Raw genomic sequence first — 21,844 nt, 5'->3', positions numbered from 1 at the left:
TTTAATAATTTTAGAGGAATGTGAAAATAGGAGTATGCAGGACCTCACCCCCAGAACAATTTAATCCTGATCACTTAAGCACATTCACCTTAAGCGATTTGGTTGCCTAGGAAGGATGACAGATGATTTGGTGAAATCCCCTTCTGACAAGGTGAGGGTGAGGGACTAAGGTATTTCTTGAGAGAGTAATGAAGTGATTTGCCTGAGTCCCCCTAGATAGTGACAGAGCTGGTACTGGAATGCATCTATCAAAAGGTATTTTAGGGGCTTGGAGGGATGGCTCAGCAGTTAAGAATGTTCTCTGCTCTTCCAGAGGCTATGAGTTCAATGCCCAGTACCCACCTGAGGCAGCTTCTGGCCTCAGACATCTGCATTAACACACAAGTACCCACACACGCACACAGGCCCATACACATAATTAAAACCCAGGCTAGAGAGATAGCTTAGTAGTTAAAAGCACTGGCTGCTCTTACAGAGGAGCTTGATTCAGTTCCCAGTACCCATGATGGCTCAAACCATGTGTAACACCAGTTTCAGGGGACCCGATGACCTCGTTGGCCTCTGCAGGCAACTACATACATGCAAACAAAACGCTCATACACTAAAATTTGTTTTAAAATTTTTTTTTTAAATTGGATGCCACCTTATGTACTTCTAGTCAGTTTTTTGTTTGTTTGTTCATTTTTTCTGAACTGAAAATGTTTTGAGGTTGTAAAAGGGCATATTCAAGTGGACTGGCCATATTGGAAACATACAACAAACAGCAAACAGATTAAATGGATCAGAAACTTTCAAGAAACCATTTGTTCAAGTCCAGGTTCTAACCACAAGGCAGGTGACCTTTCCTTGTGAGGAAAAACCTTGTCAAGTCATGCACTGGTTATGATGATTGCAGGTAAAAAAAATTATGTGCTAATTGGGAGCTATCTAATATTCCACGAAACAGGAAGTACATCTGCCTGGAGGACATTGTCGTTATTAACCCATCAACGTAGATTTCCACGACAGGGCAACAGTGAGAAAAGTTCAACTCCAAGCATATGCCTAGTTTTTGCCTTCGTTTCTTTTAGCTCTATGAAGCCATATGATTCTTCTACTGTTTAAAGCAGAACAGTAATACCACCTTAAGACTTGTGTAAATAGGGGCTGAAGAGCTGGCTCAGAGATCCTTTGCTGCTCTTGCACAGAACCTGGGTTTGGTTCCCAGCATCAACATGGTGGCTCACAACTGTCTGTAATTACAGTCCCAGAGCATCCTGCTCCCTCTTCTGGCCTCCATGAGCACCAGGCACGTACATGCACATAAGTGCAGGCAAAAATTCATACACATTCATATTAACATATATATTATAGTACATACTATATAATTTTTTCATCAAGACTGGGTTTCTCTGTGTAGCCCTGGCATTCCTGGCACTCTGTAGACCAGGCTGGCCTCAAACTCAGAGATCTGTGTAGTGAGGATTTTGGCTTCTTTTAAAAACACAAACGTAGGGTAAGAATGTGTTTTCATTTTAATCCCAGGCGTGGAGTGCTTCAGTTGTTCGCAGCAGCTGACTGTGATTTACCTTGTGCTCTAGCAGAAGCGTGATTTTGCCGGCGACAGATAGTTTCTGCGAGTGTGTAATGTTTAGAATTCTGGGGACTCTTGGAAGAATATAGGATGCTAGGGCCCCAAGATGCAGGGGTTTTTTGTTTTGTCTTGTTTTGTTTTTTTGTTTTTGGTGTGTTGCTGGTTGGTTGCTAAGCAGCGATGCACAAAGAAGAAACAACAACAGGACGTTAGATATCCTAACAGCGAAGATCAAACTTGCTCCAAGGAACTCAGTGTCCCTAATCAGCAGGAAGTTGTCTAATAATAAAAATGCCCCCTTTCCCCGCTTTTTTTTTTCTCTCCTACCAAGCATTAGGGGGTTGAAAGGGTGGAATAAAGAAGCCCTCACTAGGTAGCCAGATCCAGCTACAGATCTACCTTGCCTCTGCCTCTGTAGTGTTGAGATTAAAGACCGCCACCATGCCCGGCTATAGGCTACATTCTTAATGTTTTCGTTTTAAAAGGGCTTCTGTAAATATTCGGAAGGTTTAAATGGAAAAGAAAAGTGGTTCATGATATCATAGGAACTCCAAAAAATATTCTTAAAATGTTGTTATTGATATGTATTTTCCCTCCATCTAAAGACTGAATTTAAAATGTTGGTTGGATAGTTTTTAAAGCTGAAGTAAATAGAGGTCTGTAAAAATAAGTCTTAGAAAAAAAGCCTCTACAGCTTCTACGATTTTTGAACTTTTTGTTGCTAATTTGAAAACCCTTGTAACCTTAACAATGACATTTGAGGTTCTTCCTAACTAGTAGAATCTACAGTTTCCTGTGTGTGCAGTTCCCGGTTTTTTGCAGCTTTCAAATACTTGTGCATTCTTAAATTACTTCACTAAGCCCCTTTTTGCCGGCCCCATTTAGGTCCCTTACTCTCTCCTAAACCAATGTGCATGTTGCCAGGGGCCTAGTTAGTCAGCTAGTGAGAATGGTACCCTCATCTGTAATTAAAATTCCGCCCTTTCTGCCACTTCCGAGGAGTTAGTGTAATAGATGGCAGATGGCAGCAAAGGCTTTGAACCAATCACTTTTCTTTCTGCATCCCATAATAAAAGGCATGTGGTAATTGGCCAGTGGCTAGGAGTAAACCAGATGGTTACAAGAGGCCAGGGGCATAATTATAATACATACTACATACATTTTTTTTATTCTGGTGTGCAGTAGGAATGTCCCTCCAATTCTAAGCAGTCACAGAACCAAAGGGCCAGCAGTGAGAGCCTGAGAGCGTGTGAGCACAAAACGTGCAATGAGCAGCCACCAGGAAGGAAACCTGGGGTTAAGCAACTCAGAGGCTGCTCCTTCAGTGAGTTTCATGTTTCCTAAGGTTCTTCTGGGGGTGCTAGCTAGGTTAAATATGTCAGCGAGATTAAATATTTGACCATTCTGTTGCTTTGAAGAGACACCATAATCAAAAAGCAAGTTGGGGAGCAAAGGTTTATTTGGCTTACACTTCCAGATCATAATTCATTATTGGAGAAAGTCAGGCCAGGAACTCAAGCAGGGCTGGAACCTTGAGGCAGGAGCGGGGGACATGGAAGGATTGCTCCTCCTGACTTGCTCAACCTGCTTTCTTATAGAGTCCAGGACTACCAGATGACAACACCCACAATGGGCTGGGCCCTCTGCCGTTGATCACTAATTAAGAAAAATGACCTACAGCTGGACCTCATGGAGACATTTCCTCAGTTGAGCCTTCTTTCCTGCTCATGACTCTAGCTTGTGCCTAGCTGACACAAAACCAGCCAAAGAGCGTACGTACTTATTCACACGTATGTTAATTCACGATATTCACCAGAAATCATCCGAAGAAACCTCAGGGGCCTGTCTAGGTTAGGTTGATGGATGGATACATCGATGAGAGGTTATACTATTCTTCGATTGATGTAGGAGGTCCCAGCCCATTGTGGGTGGCACCATTTCTCAAACTGGTGGTCCCATGCCTGTAAAAAGGAGCTGGCTGAGCATGAACCAGGGAGTAGGCTAGCAAGCAGTGTTCTTCCATGATTTCTATATCCAGCTCCTCCTTTGAGGTTCTGCCCACAATTCCCTCTGTGACAGGTTTGACCTGGAAGTATATGTCAAACAACTCCATCCCCCACTCCCAAGTTGCTTTTGGCCAGAATGTCTTTATCATAACAGAACAAAACTGGTGCCCACCCACCCCCATTACTTTCTCCCAATCCACAACTCTTCTGACCACTGTGAACTAAACACACACAGGGACGACACTTCCCCCAGTCCCTGTCTTGCATCTGTACAAACACCTGCTGAGGAGAAAATGGACAACAGCACCCAAGTTCTCTATACCTAAGCCATAGGTCCAGCTGCAACCACTGAATGTCATTTTGTGACTGAGAAGAGGGACTCTTGATTATGAAGAGTTCAGCTCTGCACTAAAAAAAAAAAAAAAATCAGACTAATGTTTATAGAGGGATAAGCATCCAGGAGGAGGAAAGGGGGCCAACCACTTTCCAGCCCCCATTGGTAAACTGTTTTCATGGCTGAGTCTATGTGCATTTGAATTATATGCTAATCACAAAGAAAAGATTCTTTTGCTCATTATTTTGTAGCCTTGGGAACTCTTGGATCAGATCGTATCTTCAGATTCTGTTTACAAAACAATTGAGTTGGGCTACCAAGCTCAAAATCTTATGCAAGTGTGTGAGCACATGCACATACACACACACACACACACACACACACACACACACAGAGAGAGAGAGAGAGAGAGAGAGAGAGAGAGAGAGAGAGAGAGAGAGAGAGATGCAAATACATACATATGCACACTGAAGATGGAGGCTTAGGGACAACACAGAAAGCAGAATGTGTGATGCCTTCACTGGACCACAAGACTCAGAGAGAGAGGGTAAACGATAACATGGAGGCCCTATGGTGACTGCTATATTAAAAGATAGCTTTTCTATTTTATCCCTTGAGAGATACAGGTATCAAGTCATCCTGGAATAGAGTACAAGTGGTTGGCTGTAGAGAGAATATCTTGTATATTTTATGGATGCACCACCTGTCAATTAAAAAACCTGTGGCCTATGGGAGAGGGTAAAATAGAGGGGGTGGGGCATCTGGTAAGCAGAAAGAATTCTGGGATAGATAAAGGCATGAGAGGACTCACTGGGGAAGATAAGAGGACAGACAGGTGGGACCCGAGCAGAGGTAACCATCTATGTGGCAGAATGTAGATTAGTATGAATGGGTTATTTTTACGTTATTAGCTAGTCAGGGAACTAGCCTCGCTATATGGCCTAGGTATTTGTAAATATATTTAGAGTCTGAGTTGTTATTCCAGGAGCTTGGGGCTGGGAAGAAAACAGTTCATTTCAGTTGATCTGACATAAAACCAACAAATTCAGAAATATGGACCCCATTTGTGTATATCCCCATAAACTGAGCAGTTAGAAAGTTGAGGGGATGTCAGAGGAGACACTAATTTAAGAAATCTATTGATACTCAGAACCAGTTGTCAAAAGAGCAACATCACAGAAGATTTTTATGTATTTATTTATGTATTTATTTATTTATTTATGTATTTATTTATTTATTTTGGCATGCTGTCTTGCCTTCTCTTTCTTTCCTCTCATTGTCTTCCTATTCTTCTCTCTGCCTCTGCCCCTCCCCCCCTCCCTGGCATTATGATAATAATGTATAGGTCACCAACTAATGTGAAGGAAGTTAAGTGTATTAACTTCCAAGGGCTTAGCAGTAGTCAAGAGCTAGAATCCCATGAAAACTTGAGAACAGTGTCCTTTCCTACTAGGGATGCCCACCTTCAGTCGGTGGGCACCAGACCTCTGAATGCATGAGTGAAAAAGATGCAGGTTCTGCAGGAGTCTCAGAATAGAGGAAACGTGTCAGAATGCCCATCCCCCACCACTGGAACTCCTCCGAGGAAGGGCGAACTACTAAATCCAAGGAAAACCTGGATCCCAAAGATCTTGTGACTCCTAAGGATAAAGTTGATTTCAGCCTCCACAGGAGTATATGACTTCTGGATCCCACAGTGGCAAGAAGGATTAAAGGATGCATGATACCCTCCCTCCTCCCTCCTCCCTCCTCCCTCCTCTGAGAGAATTGCCAAGACCAGTGAGCAGGTGTCATTCTTGCTGTGTCAGAAGAACACTGCACAGCTTGCCTTTCCCAGGAAGCTTAGACAAAGGAAAATACATTCTCTCCCTCTGCCTGTGTAACTCAGAGCACACACTTCACAAAAACCCCAATCCTCAAACCCCACCGAGCCCACAAAGGAAATTACATTGTATCTAAAGAGACAAGGAGGCCAGGCTTGCCTGTAACCCAGGGCTTAGACGGCAGAACCCGAAGGATTCCAAGTAGATTATATAAACTAAAATTAAAGACCGCTACCTGAATGACTCAAAGGGTAAAGGCGCTTGCTACAAAGTTTGATGACCTCAGTTTGATTCTGGGAACGCAAAGGCAGAAGGAGAGAACCAACTCCCACAACGGTATGTACCCCCCCCCACACACACACACACAGATAAATAAGCAAATGTAGAAGTGATCTTTTTTAAGTCAGAGAGAGGGTTTTTCTTACACCTAATTTTATACCTAAATGAAAGGAGGGAATAATCACGACTGAGGTCCAAATTAATGGGCTAAAAGGTCAAGTGGAAAATATTTTAAAGCCCAGAGCAAAGATTAAAGCCAGAGACTGGAGCATAGTCTAAGAGGTTTAGCAGATTGTGTTGTGGGATCTGCATAGGCAAAAACAGCTCAGATAAAGGAAAAGAAACAAACTTGCAATGGAGAAAAGTTCTCAGATGGAGAAATCCCAGGCACTGTGCTGAACGGCTCATTCGGGAAAATCTATTCCAGACTGTGAACACACAAGCTAGCAAGTTCCTGATAAGATTCGAAACTCTTTGCATGGAGGTGGGATGAGGAGTTACAAGCAAGTACACAAAGGAATTAAAGTCCAGGGACTGGAAAGATGGCCCAGCAATCAGAGCACCTGCTATTCTTGCAAAGAGCAAGGGTTAGGGTCCCACCCTACAAGCAGCAACTAATAACTATCCCTCAGTTCTAGGAGATAAGACACCCCCTTCTGGCCTCCTCAGGTACTGCATGCATATGGTGTACGCAATTCAGGCAAGATTCTCTCTCTCTCTCTCTCTCTCTCTCTCTCTCTCTCTCTCTCTCTCTCTCTCTCACACACACACACACACAAATAAGTAAATCTTATTTAAAAGCAAACAGAATCTGTCCTCTGGAAGTTAAGGCAGTAATATCCAGAGACTTCTGATAGAAACAGACTCCAGCTTGTGAAATCCCATGACCAGTCGAAACTCCATTCAGGTAGAAAGAAATCTATTTGCAGATATGTCAGAAGTTGGAGACAGATGCTTATATATTTCACTTGAAGAAAATGCATTAAAGGGGACTTAACCAACAAACAGATAAACCAGTGGGTATAATGGGTGCCTATGTACAAATATAGTACTTCTTCAACAAAAACAAAAACAAGATTTTGTTATCCGTGGAATACTTACAAAGGTGATACAGATTTCATACTGGATAAATCCTTGAAGTGAGTAGGCTATAACTATCATTCGGAAGCCCAGAGGCAGAGGGTCATGAGTTTGAGGCCAGTTATGGGCTACACAGTGAGAGCCTGCCTGAAAAAAAAAATCCTCACGTTTTCACAACTACACTCTCCAGTCGAGTTGCTTGACAATGCTGACACTCAGCCCTTGCTTTTCTCTGCTCTGTGGAATATGTCCTTAGACCTGTTTTCAGATCTCGGCCAAAATATAGTTTAGTTAGGTAATATAAAAGTTATCAAAATCAGGGCCAGATTGATGGTTCAGTCATTTAGAACACACGTGGCGCCGCTCTCAGAGAGGACAGGAGTTTAGTTCCCAGCATGCGGCTTGGACTACTCACAGACACGTGTTACTCCAACTCCAGAAGGCTCGGTGTCCTCTGGGGGACCCTGCACTGACATGCACCTACCCACAGGCAGAAACGCACACATACACAAAGTTACAATTTTTAAATGATCAAAGTTATATGGAGAGGAAAAAAACTGAAAGTATAAATTACTTATAAGTGAACCAGAAAAAGAGCACTTTTTTTAAAACCAAAATCCAAATGTCACAGTAAAAACTACACTCAGAAAATAAAAATGTGTGTCTTGTGTGTTTTGAATGTTAAATGGGAGAAAATAAAACCATTTTATTTTTCAAAACTACATTTAAGAAAAACCAGCAAAGGAGGGAAGACAAAGCAAGTGGTTGTATCAGAAAAGGAACTCTAAGTGAACATTTACAGCTCTAAGTGAACATTCACATTTACGAAGGGCTGTGACGGGCCAGTCAGGAAGAGCCTGGTTGAAAGCCATTCGTCAGCCACAGAGAGAGACAGACAGACAGACTTAAGGATTCTGTGTCAACAAAGGAATTTTGAAGACAGTGGGTAATTTCCTAGTGGAAACACAAATTACCTAAATGAAAACTGAGAAACAAAAACAGATCCGTTAATCATAGAAAAGCTCAGCATAGTGCATTCGAACCCTGCACTCTGTGCTGAAGGCAGTCCCAGGGTTCCACGCAGCGTGAGCCTCTGAGGCCTCTTACTAATTCTGATGGCGTTGCAAATAGTCACGGTCTAGAAGAAAATGAAAACAGGATTCTCTCCCGTCTCTCTCGTGGTTTAATATCAACACTGTGTGGTTTTATTTCATCTGATGGAAGCTGCCAAGGGTTGTAAAACTCACTTCATTTAATACTCCGTTACAAACGCACTTCAGATTTTTGTTTTAAATTTAATAAAAGCAATGCTTTGGGTCTATTTTTAAAGTTTCAAAGACTGACAGGAGAGACAGAGTCAGAGAGAGACACAAAGAGATGGGGATAGACATACACATGTACAAACACTCATGCATGCGCGCGCGCGCGCGCACACACACACACACACACACACACACACAGAGTTGTCTTGGTCCTCAATGCCATTCCATTCTGATGACTTTTCACGCCTGAGCTTCTGTCAATGGCTCTCTCTACAGTGTCAGTCCCTATACTACCAAAATACAGGTAATGTGACCTTTTCCAAAATAAAGGTTTGACGTTTCTGGGATTCTCCTCCCAGTGACTGCTATGCCCTTGGCGAGTTTTGATTTATAGTGGCTTCTGATTTATAGTGGCTCCTGAATTATGGTGACTTCCTTGATCTTGCCAGTAGTTTGTCATTGGGACGTTTGTTTCAGACCTGTCCATAAAGGTGGAGCGATACATGAGTCAGGTTAAGGCCCTGGCCAGGCCAATGGCGGCTTTTCTGCTGCACTCTGATTCCAGAGATATTAAAACATAAAACCATATGTGTTACAGAATCGGGGGATACAATAGTATGCAAAGAGAGCGCTTTGGGCTAATTTCACTTGTTAGAATGCAGGCAAGAATATTATAGAAATGCTTTAGTTATTAGGATCATATAATATCAAAAGAGAAATTACAAAACATCATCCTCCAGGATTACAAGTGGTATTTGATCATTTAACAAGGAGAGAAAGAGGGAAGATGTTTAAGCTGTGAGTACTGATGTCATTTAAATTCTATCATCATCATCATTGAAAAACAGCACTGGAGACCCAAGTTATAATCTTGGTTCAGTCACCTACCATCATGCACCCTGGCACATGCGGTCCCTTCCCTGGTTCTCATGGTCTTCATGTGAAAGTAGGGTATATGTGGGTTCTTTCCGTGACTATGCTAGGAGTCTGAGAGTCTAGGACCAATTCTGAGCCACAAGAATCCAGCCCAGGTTTTATCTGGATTCTGTACAAGTCAAACCCTTGGTTACTCAGGAAGAAAACTGGTCACACTGCCCAATAAATTCTCCTGCTCTTTAATTTCACACAACAGTGCAGAGCCTAATTCCAACTCAAGTGGGAATTTAAAATGACTAAGTTCCCCCTCTCAGCCTACTCCAGACAAATATGCACGTCCTGGCTCCTTTGTGAGCGCCCCATAAAAGCCAAGGTTAACCTCAATTGCCTTGTGTGAGAGTCTCAGGCCCAGGCATTAAGCTCCTTTTGAATGTCACCTGAGGGCTGCTCACGCACCCAGCTGGCCTCTCTTCCTGCACAGACTCTTTTTTTAATTAAAGTGAGTTAGCACATGCATGTTTACTTTGTTACAGAAAATAGACGTAACAGGAATTTAGCATCTTAACATTTTTAATCACATAGCTCGGTAGCATTAAGTATGCCCGCCTTACGTTGCTGTGCGACCTCCTTATTTACATTCTACGCTAAAAAGTAAATAAGTAAGTGAGCCAGAGGTTCAGGGAGGGAAGACGCTTGCTCTTTCAGAAGGCCTGGCTTTGCTTCCTAGTACCCACGTGGCTGCCTATGGCTGCTTGTAATTCCAGTCAAGGGATTCCAATATGCTTGTCTGTCCCCTGCAGGCTCCTGTGCTCATGTGATACACATAAATTCACCACAGGCTCTCTCTCTCTCTCTCTCTCTCTCTCTCTCTCTCTCTCTCTCTCTCACACACACACACACACACACACACACACACACACGTAAACAAAAAAATCTTTAAAATCAATGCATGACCAAAGGGTGTAACTCAGCAGAGGCGTGCGCAGAGCCCCAGGCTCGACCCCTGGCATTAAGTGCTTCACGTATATGACCCCAGTCCTGAGAGGGTTAGGAACAACGAGGCACATGTGAGCTCTTGTGAAGAAAGAACAAAGGGGATTGAAGGGAAGTCAGAGGCACATGGGTAGGCAGGGAAGGCTCCCTTCTAAAGATCTGACCTAAAGAACTCTTTCTAGAACCTAAGAAGAAATGAAATTTATAAGGGACAGAATTTACTGAAGCCTGTGTCACTCCACAAGAGCAGTAAGTAGTGCTATCCTGTGACTGATAGCAAAACAGTCAGACTCAGGGACAGGTTACATAGGCCATAGGCCTTGAAAATCATTCATCCTGTGGTTACAAAGAATAAGAAAAAGGTCAGATCTGGAGATATATATATATACACATACATACATACATACATACACACATACATACATACACACACACATACATACATACACACATACATACATATACATACATATACACATACACATACATACATATATACATACACACATACATATATATACATACATACATACATATACATATATATTACATGATTGACTAATGATCTGTTAGTTAATGAAGCAGAGCAAGCTGCAAATATCAAAAAATTTAAAGGAAGCTCAACAGAGACCAAAATAGATTTTTTTTTTAAAGGAAAAATGGAAACTCGAGGAATTTTCCCGTGACTATCTTAAGTTGTGCAACAGGGCAACCATTCACTCCGTACGTGTTAAGGACTCGGTACAGAAGAGCCTCAGCAGAGATGGAGTTAACTCAGTCTCACTTTAAAAGACCCTGTGGGTCGGAGAGACGGCTCAGCGGTGAAGAGCACCGACTGCTCTCCCAGAGGTCCTGAGTTCAAATCCCAGCAAGCACATGGTGGCTCACAACCATCTGTAATGGGATCCAATGCCCTCTTCTGGTGTGTCTGAAGACAGCTACAGTGTATTCATACACATAAAACAAATAATTCTTTAAAGGGGGAACCCCATCATGCTAGGCTTGGCCCAACGTGCATAGGATCCAGATAGGTTCTGTTGCTCAATTATGCCAGAACTCGTCTCCTCCTTGGATGTCAGACATACCTCAAAGGACATCGTTTTGTTCCAATCCTGACAAACTTCCACTTATACTATGGGCACCCTTGCATATTCGGGTAGAAAAGAACACCAGACAAGTCTTGGCAATATGTTTTTTGTTGTGGAGGCTGGCTCCAGGCCAAAACCCTGTCCGTGACCTTTGAAAGCTGACTGTGGGCTTGCTTGGCAGGACTTTTGGAGAAGCTGCAGTCACATGCCACACTTGAGGCACTGACAGTTAATTGCAACTTGAGCTGAAGTGAAGGATTTGACTCCCTCTGCCCTCACCAGCCAGCCACGCCCACATATGGATTCATCTTCAAAGCTCAGGGGCGTCCATTCAGCAGCCTGCTCTAGGCATTGGCTGATACATTTGCCCCACCCACACACACTTTCTCATTACTGAAAGCCTTGCTGGAGCACGTTCTGTACTTCGGCCCAGTACCTTTCCACTCTTGGCGTTTCTGCCCTCTTTGTCCCTGGAGGAATACCCAGGGGCCTTTCTTAAAGGCCCCTCAGCAGTGAGCAGATCGCTTCCACTTACACTGCACACACCAGAAAAGTGTCATTGATGACCAAAATGCCCAGAGATGAGGTTTACAGAAGTAAGATTTGTGCGCCTAAGACAAAACTATGCAGATATTTTAAGTGATGGGTATAAATCAAAGGGTGTTATTATTAGTGGCTCTAAGTAGCATGTGCTACATTTATATATGTTCAAAATGTACGAAGCAGAGAGAGAGAGAGAGAGAGAGAGAGAGAGAGAGAGAGAGCGAGCAGAAGTTACCTCTAGGGGCTAGGGTGGGCACAGCTGTGATAAGTGCACATCTCTGTGTTTCTTGGTCAAGGATAAGGGTGTGTTATTTCTGTAATAAAGAGAAACAATAGAAGTTATCATTTTTAATATTGAATAAGCTCCTTGAATAAACTCTCATGTTTCCGGGGTTCATCTCTAAGTTTCAGCATGTATAGCACAGACTAACCTACAATATTACAAAACGGTTTGTAAGTGAGCATTCAGGAGGAGCTCAGTTTCTAGTACTTGAGGAAATTGAGGAAATAAATTTGAACATATGCATAGATTGTAATATTTTGCAGCTAAACTGAATATTTAGTGATCTGGAAACGCTTTCATAATATGCTATGTAATAGGTTAAAAGTGTCAAGTTGCATAACAGTGTATTTTCATACCCTTTGACCCAGCCATTCCAGTTCTAAGAAATACTTGCACACACACACACAAAAAACTCCAAGTATAAATATTGTGTCATGTTGTAAAATATTAGAAGCTGCCCAAATTTTATCAATGGAGAATGCTGAATCAAATAATGGCACAATCAAAATGGAGTCCAGCAACCATTCAAAAGAATTAAGTCTTCATGAATAAACCCCAACGTATGATTTAGGTAGAAAATGTCCTACATATAAAGGCTTATACATATGTATCTGTATGTCCTATATAGAAATGTAATTTTATATGTGATGTATAGATATGTGCATGCATATACAATACATGCATATAATACACAGATGTGTTAGTGTATGATGTGTGTGCGTGCTGAGTGTGTGTGTGTATGTATCTGTGTCTGTATGTGGTATGTGTGTTTGTGTATATGTGTGTATGGTATGTGTGTGTATGTGGTGTGTGTGTTTATGTGTATGTATCTGTGTATGTGTGTTTGTATGTGTGCTATGTGCATGTGTGTCTGTGTGTGCTGTGTATATGTGTGCATGTGTCTCTGTATGTGTTTGTATGTGTATGGTATATGTGTAGTGTGTGGGTGTATGGTATGTGTGTGGTAGTGTATGTGCATTTGTGTGTATGTGTCTATGGTATGTATGATTATGTAGTATGTCTGTAGTATGTGTATGTGGTGTGTGTGTGTGTGTGTGTGTGTGTGTGCGCGTGTGTGTGTGTGTGTGTGTGTGATAGGCCTGAACTCACAACCTCACTTATGCTCTATCATGGAGCCACATCTCCGGACTCCACAGCAATTCTCAAGTACAAAGTGTTATGAATTACATTCTAACTCTTCTGTGCCGTCTCAATGGCTTTACCTACCTCAAGCATCCATGACTCTTATTATCAGGGAAAAGATCATATGATGAACAGGAGAGGGCATCTGTATACTCTGCGCAGCGAGTACTCTGAAAGGAAGTTTAGCAAAGCGCTAAGACATTAGAGGTGATTTTTATTTTATTCCTTTCATTGCTCTACATTCTTTGGGGTTTTGATAACAAATGTGATCACCTTTGTGAGAAACAGTCTAACTGCTTTAAATTTAAAATGTCCATTTGCTTCTCATATCTAAGGAGCTGAAGTGCCCAGGTTTCCACTATGAAAATGCAGCTTCTCAAAGGCAAAAGCAGGTTAGAGAAATATGATCTGTGATAGGTGATATAGTACGTCATATGTAATATATAGTATATCATATGTAGTATGTTATATATAAATTATATATCGTATGTAATATATGATATATAATTAATATAGTATATAAGAGACTGAGGCCACTAAACTTCAGATTAGGGAAACTCTGGAGACAAGTAGAACAGGGAGATCTTCCCTTGGGAGCCACTTTAGGGAGCCCAAAGAGTAGAAGGCATGGGATGGAACGGTGCAAGATGTCTGGTCCCCCCTCCCCCTTTTAATATATTCCTTCTAAAGCTTCTTGCCATTTTATAATGCAGAGTTGATTCTGCAGTAGTCTGGTGGCATGTTAGGTTTCAAGAACGTTCCATACTATCAGAGTCACACAGTTTCATCATCCCTGTTGTGTGCTAGCTCCCTCTAAGATCAAAACATTCCATCCTGCAGGAAGCTCCTTTAAACAGGTCGGTAAACAACTCAAGTAGCTTCAGGAAGTCCCTGAAACTAATCAGATCCTCTAGGTCCCTACTTTCAAGAATAAGGTGAAAAAAAGCTAATGTCCCTCTTAGATAAGAGGAGTTAAGCTGCAAAGAAGACTCTCTGACAAGCCATGTTGTAAAGAAAACAGAAGCCAGACTAGCTTCCTTAATGAAGCAGAAACCAGCAGAGGTACCTGGAAGATCTTTAGACCAACTGAGGCAACTGGAAAAGACACCCTCCCACCTATTGCTCCAGGTTTCCAGCTTCTGTGAGCTGTCACTCATGCTCAGGTTGCCTTTGGTGGTACAACTGCCTTTGAGTCATTTCTGCTCTTTTAAGAACCCCTCATCCATATTTCTCTAAGGAACCCCAACAAAACTTATGGTCCAGCAAATTGGACTTTGGTGGTATGTGTACTCTGTCGTGGGCTCTCTATCATGCCTTAATAGGTATGTGTGTGTGTTGTATCTCCCCAGGAAAAGTTTTGTCACACAACAATAGCATTTTCAGATGAGAAAACAAGTGAGGGCTCAGACAGACAGTGTGCTCAATTGCCTGCAAACGGAAGCCCGCCTTCCTCTGTGGTCCACCCCAGCTCTGCACTGCTTCTGGGCCCTTAATCATCATGTTGCAGACTAGCTATTCATGCCTAGGCTAGTCTTCAGCTCCTGGGTTCAGATGATCTTCTGACATCAGCCTCCCAAGTGCAAGGACAACATGTGCTTGCCACCATGGCCAGCCATTTGAACCATTTTGAAGTGTACCGTTATACGGTGTTTAGTACATTCTCATTAATGTTCAAACCACCACTACTTTCCATTCCCGGCACTTTCTTGTCCTGCCTCCAATGAAGTCTTATATCTTTTAACCCCCCATTATCACACCCCCCCCACAGCCTGTGACAGCCCCCATTGTCCTGTCTGTCTATGATTTTGACTATTCTAGGAATACCATGTAAGTGAGAGTACACAGTGTTTACCCTTCAGGAACTATCTTATTTCACTTAGCACCATGTCTTCAGAGCTCATACATGCTGTAGCATGTGTCAGAATTGTTTTTAAGACTGAATCATATTCCATGGCAGATACATATCACAATGTGTTTATCCAGAGATCCATTGCTACTCACTTACATTGGTTACAAATCTTAGCTCCTGTGAATGATGTTCTTTAAGCCCCAGCTGTCAGTTCTTTTAGCATACTCTTGTTTTAGTTAGGGTTTTACTCCTGTAAACAGACACCATGACCATGTCCTTTACTCTCATAAGGACAACATTTAACTGGGGCTGGCTTACAGGTTCAGAGGTTCAGTCCATTATCATCAAGGCAGGAACATGGCAGCATCCAGGCAGGCCTGGTGCAGGAGAAGCTAAGAGTTCTACATCTTCATCTGAAGGCTGCTAGCAGAATACTGACTTCCAGGCATCTAGAACTAGGGTCTTAAAGCCCACATCCACAGTGACACACCTACTTCAACAGGGCCACACCTTCTAATAGTGCCACTCCCTGGCCAGAGCATGTACAAAAACCATCACAACATCCAAAATAGAACTAATGACTCATATGGCAATATGGCTACCCTATGCTTGTTTGTTTGTTTGGGGAATCACCACACTGTGCCATTTTACATTCTCACGAGCTAGGATTAAATGGTCCTAAAATAGACTTAGTTGCAATAGCATATAATGAGTTCATGAACCGTATGATGATTGCATATTCATGAACACACTGAGTACTTGCCTCAAAAATTTTAAATATGTAAGCTGTATATGAATGAATGAATGAAGCTGTTGCTTTAAAACAAAGGGGGGGGTGAGTTTTCATAAAAACACTAATCCCTTCTCAATTTCTACTCTTCTTAGCCTCAGAGAACTGGTTGGGTCTGGACTGTGGACATCTGGCCTTCAGGAGTGTGGGGGTCCTGTTAAAACTCTCCCAACAAATCATGAGAGGGGAGAAAGAAACTTAAGGGAGGTAGGAAACAGAAAATAACAGGATACATGTACTAGGCAAGAAGAATTGAGGACTTACTGGAACCAGCTGGAGAGGGGACAGGGGAGCAGTGAGGGAGGGAATGAATGAGAGCACAGTACAGTGTGTCTACGTGTAAAGATGCTGTGATGGAGCCCATTACTTTGTTTGCTGGTCTAAGGGACTAGAGAGATGGTTCAGTGGTTAAGAGCATGCACTACCATGGGAGAAGAGCCAGGTTTGGTTCCCAGAACCCATGTCAGGTGACTCCCTGTAGCTGTAAATTGTTAATTCACTCTGAGCTCCCTGTGGGTTATCATACTTCTTGCCATCTGCCAGAGTTCTCTAGATTCGAGAATGAAAAGGCACACACACACTCACACACATACACATACTCAAACATACACACACACATACACACACACTCACACACACACACACATACACCCACACTCACACACACACACACACACACACACACACACATACACGTACACTCAACCTTTATATTTAATAAGCCTTAGCTTCCTCAATAGCTGGGCGTTTCCAAACCTCCCTGCAGCTAGCACACACTCCCCTCCGGTATTCCTGAATTAACACTTTCGAAATCTATATTTTATCTTTGCCGCCCTGTTTCCTTCTGGGCAGCCCTCCCATGGGGCCACTTTCCCCTTGCACCTACATTTCAGCTGTCTCACCCTCCCGCTCCTTCCCAGTGTCCTCTCGTGGCAAAATCCCTTCTTCTTCCCCTTTGTCCCTTGTCTAAGAAATCTAAAAGTTCGGCCTCTGTCTTCCTGCCCAGCTTTTGGCTATTGACAACTTTAATTCCCAATCAGAGCCAACTGGGGGGCAGACTTCCTTGCGAACAGGTGTTTTGGGTAACACAGTTAGCACGAGAACACAAGCTGCTACACCCAACCACCTATAACTCCAGTTCCAGGGAATCTAATGCCTCTGGCCTCCACATGCACCTGTAATATCACATACACACACACAGACACAGACAGACAGACAGACACACACACGCACGCACACACACACACACACACACGCACATGCACACACACGTGTACAATAGCCTTAGTCATCAGGGAAATGCAAACCAAAACAGCTCTGAGATTCCACCTTACCCACACCAGAATGGCTAAGATCAAAAACTCAAGTGACAGCACTTGCTGGCGAGGATGGGGAGCAAGGGGAACACTCCTCCATCGCTGGTGGGAGTGCAAACTTGTACAGCCATTGGAAATCAATATGGCAGTTTCTCAGAAAACTGGGAGTAATTCTACCTCAAGAACCAGCTATACCACTCCTAGGCATATGCCCAAAAGATGCCCCCACTGTATCACAAGGGCATTTGCTCAGCTATGTCTAGAGTAGCTTTATTTATAATAGCCAGAAACTAGAAACAACCTAGACGTCCCTCAACTGAAGAATGGATAAGGAAAATGCAGTCCATTTCCACGGTGGGATACTACTCAGCTATTAAAAACAACGACATCATGAAATCTGCAGGCAAACAGATGGAACTAGAAGATATCCTGCGTGAGGTAACCCAGACACAGAAAGACAAGCATGGTGTGTACTCACTAATAAGTGGACATTAGCCATAAAGCACAGGATAACCGTGCTACAATCCACAGACCCAAAGAAACTAAGTAACACGGAGGCCCCAAGGGACCATGCTTGACTTTCACTCAGAAGGGGAAACAAAATAGACAAAAAAGGAAGAACAAAAACAAACAAAGTAGTGTGCCACCCTGCATAAAGTATTTGCTCCTGAAAGCAGAGCGGAGACAGTGCTGGTTAGCTTTTGTCAACTCGACACAAACCTAGACATACCTGAGGAGAAGGAATCTCAGGCAAGAAATTGTATCCACCAGACCGGCCTGTAGCCAAGTCTGTGCGAGCATTTTTAAAATTTTTTCTTTTAAATTCCTTTATTTATTCTATGTGTATGGATGTTTTGTGTGAATATCTATCTGGGTGCCACATGCAAACCTGATCCATGGAGGCCAGAATTGGGCAGTGGATCCTCTGGAACTTTAGTTATAAATAGTTGTGTAGGTGCTGGGAATCTAACCAGAGCCATCTGCAACAGAAGCTAGTACTCCTAATTGCTGAGCCATCTTCTCCAGCCCCATATTTTCTTGATTAGTGATTAATATTGGAAGGCCCAGAACGCACGCGCACGCGCGTTACACACACACACACACACACACACACACACACACACTCACACAGTGCTATCCCTGGGCAGTTATGTGGGCTTAGATTTTTTTTAAAGTTACTTTAGTTAGGGTTCTTAAACACTTTAACCTTCCTTCTAACCCACCTATCAGAGTTAGGGGGAAAATGTTAATAGGAAAAGAGTGCTGTGGATCTGTTTAGAAGTAGTTCCTGGGACAATTCTACTCTTCATTGTCTGGATACCAGCAGTGCAGTTCAATAGCAAACACCAAACAAGAATCAGTAGCAGTGGCATGATCCAGCAGAAACAGCTAGGCTCAACCAATTAGTGAAAGTCAGTGGAAGTAGGCAATTATCCAGAATACCAAGAGAAGTTGGTACATTTCTCTCTATGAAGTAAAGACCAGCAAAGACCAGAGAAGACCAGCAAAGACTAGTGAAGCTTTGAGGCCAAGCAATCCAAGAGTATCCCCTTAACTGTTTGTGTGGTTCCATTTATGTTCGTTCTAAATATCATGTGCCCTCTCCATTGTCTGTTTCTAGCAAAACATCACAAGCCCTCTCACAAGACAGCGTCCAGAAAAATATCACGTGACTCAAATGAGTTGTTAAAGAAACCAGAAATTCGCACTTCATAGGTGGTCCTGGGTTATATAAGAAAGCAAGCTATAGAGAGCAAGTCAGAAAGCAGCATTGCTTCATGGTCTCTGTTTTAGTTCTTGCCTCCATGATCCATCCATGAGTTCCTCCTCTGGCATCTCTTTTTGAAGAACTATAAGCTATAAGATAAAATAAACCCTTTCCTCCTCTACTTGCTTTTGAGCATAGTGTTTTATCACAGCACTTGAAACCTTATTAAGGAGCTGGAGTGATGGCTCAGCACTTAAGAGTACTGGCTGCTCTTGCAGAGGACCCAAGTTTGTTTCCCAGCACCCACTTGGTGACTTAACCACTGTAATTCCAGTCCCAGGGGATCCAACACTCTCTCTGGCCTCCATGGGCACTGCATACACAGAGTACACAAACATACATGCAGGCAAAACATCCATAGACATAAAGTAAAAATAGGTAAATCTTTGTTTATTTAAGACAAGGTCTGTCTACATAGTTCTGGCTGTCCTGGAAGTTACCATGTAGACCAGGCTGGCCTTGAACTCACAGAGATCCACCTGCCCCTGCCTCCTGACTGCTGGGATTAAAGGCATGCACCACTACACCTGGATAAATCATTGTTTTTAAGCACACTAAGACAGAGATCGCCTATCTGTGATTAATGATGTCTGCTTCTGTTTTCCATGAGTCTTCTCCTGTGTCTTGTTCCTGCCTGTCCTGTGGAACTCATGGCCTGACAGGTGAGATCTATTAGACATGTCCCTGTTTAGAGCTGTAGTGGTGTTCTGTATCTATGGCCTCGAGTGCATCCAGGCAAGCACTGACAAAGGAGTCTTTAAGGCTTGCTGGTTGATAAAGGAGTAACCAAAGTGAAAAAGGCAACCTAACAAAACCCTGAGAATTACTGTGATTCAGTCTGGTACACACAAGACAGGACACACATGTATAAGATCAGGATCCCCCTGCTCATTTTGTAGGAAGTTACTTGATTTGCGTCCTGAGAAATACAACTTTACTGAAGGAAAGATGTATTTGGGCTCATGATCTCTTAGTTGTAATATATGGTTGACAGGTTCTATGGTTTCTGGGATGGGATGCGACAGACTATCAAAGTATGTCAGGACACCACATCCCACCCCACCCCCATTCCCCCACACGTTCTTGAGGAATGCTAGCTTTTGTGTAACCACCAGAAATCTCTCCACAGTCTAAGTTGAGCTCATTTCTGGATATCTGTACTGCCTGGGAACTAACAAGGACAAGTGTGAGAACTAACAAGTGTGTGTGTGTGCACGTGCGCATGTGTGTATATGTGTGTGCGTGTGTGCCTGCATGCACGCCTGCATGTTTGTGTGATGTGTGCATGAGTGTGTGTGTGCATGCGTGTATGTGCGCGTGTGCGTACATGTGGAGTGCAGATGTTGATGATAGTTGTTCTCCACACTAATTTGGAGACAGGCATGCCTACTGACTTAAGTTGTGGAGCATTGAAGAGATTATCTGTGCAAGAGACAGATCTATGTATTGTCACGTGTAGAGGAGAGCCAATAAGCAGACCACAGGCATAGAAACACTATCTGGTGAAATTACCACAGACCCTCCTCCCCAAATCTGGAGAAAGATATAGACATCCAAGTACACTAGTAACTTAGGAACCAAATAAATATAACAGGAAACAATCTCTCTATATTATAGTTAGAGTATCAAGAACACAGAAATAATAAAGAATACTGGAAGCTACAAGGGAGGAAGTCCTGAGTTTCAATGGCTAGCCTAGAGAATCACAGCAAATTTCTTAGCAGAAATTTTAGAGAATGAAGAGACAGATCATTGTATTTCAGGCTGAAAACTATGTGGTTACCACCTGAGACTATTCTATGGAGAAAATTTACCTCTGAAAATCACAGAAGTAAGACTTTCTACGATACTCATAAACCAAAGCAATCACTAGACCAAGTTATGAAAGACACAAAAGAATTCTACACACAGAAAAGGAAAACAAATATATCAGAAGAGCTTGGGAAAGAATGAATCTCACTAGGAGAGCTGAAAAATCAAACATCACTATATTAGTTACTTTTGCATAGTTCTGACCTTATTAGATAACATATGAGAGAATGACGAAGAGGGAAGGATTTACTTTGCTCCACAATCTCAGAAGATTCGGTTCATCACGGTCAGAAGGATATGAAGATCTCACATCACCACAGACTAAGGCGGAAGGAAAGTACTCTGCTGGCATTCTCCTTCTCTTTTTATTCCATCTGGCCATCCAGTTCCTGGAGGGTGCCAACCATAATGGGTCCTCCCCCTCACATAATCCTCTCTGGAAATGTCTTTCCAGATACCTCCAGTGGTGTGCCTCATTAATCTCCTAGGTAACTCTAAATCTACTCACGTTGGCAGTGAAGATTAATCATCACAACTATTAACTCAGTAAGCAATAGAGACCATCTAAGATGAAAAAAATACATATTTCAATAATAATCCTGCATATAAATATTCTTAACTCTCCAATGAAAAAATGTAGACTGTTTTTAAATTAAAAGTAAGATCCTACTATTCACTGTCTGCAAGAAACTCACCTCCGTAACAAATAGACACACAAACTGAAATGAAAAGATAAAAATATTCTAAGTTCGCGGAATCAGAAATCAGTCAGGTGTCATTTTATTCATATCAGACAAAGCAGTCAGAAGAGATCAAAATGACCACTAGATATTAATAAATGGAACAATCCATTAAGAAGTTATTACTGGTGCGGCAGCTGTGACAGCAGCGCATAAAGGGTCTGCCACCGGGTGATGCGGTGACAGCTGAAGCAGGCACAGAAGCTGTGTGGGCCTGGGCCCTCAGATCGTCAGATCCGTGCTCCAGAGCTTACTGTCTTCTCCAATCGACTCATGACTGCGCCAG

The sequence above is a fragment of the Rattus norvegicus genome, chromosome 11 (genome assembly GCF_021556685.1).
Source record: "Rattus norvegicus strain SHRSP/BbbUtx chromosome 11, alternate assembly SHRSP_T2T, whole genome shotgun sequence".
Classification (NCBI taxonomy): Eukaryota; Metazoa; Chordata; class Mammalia; order Rodentia; family Muridae; genus Rattus; species Rattus norvegicus.
Note: the sequence above shows the minus strand (reverse complement) of the source record.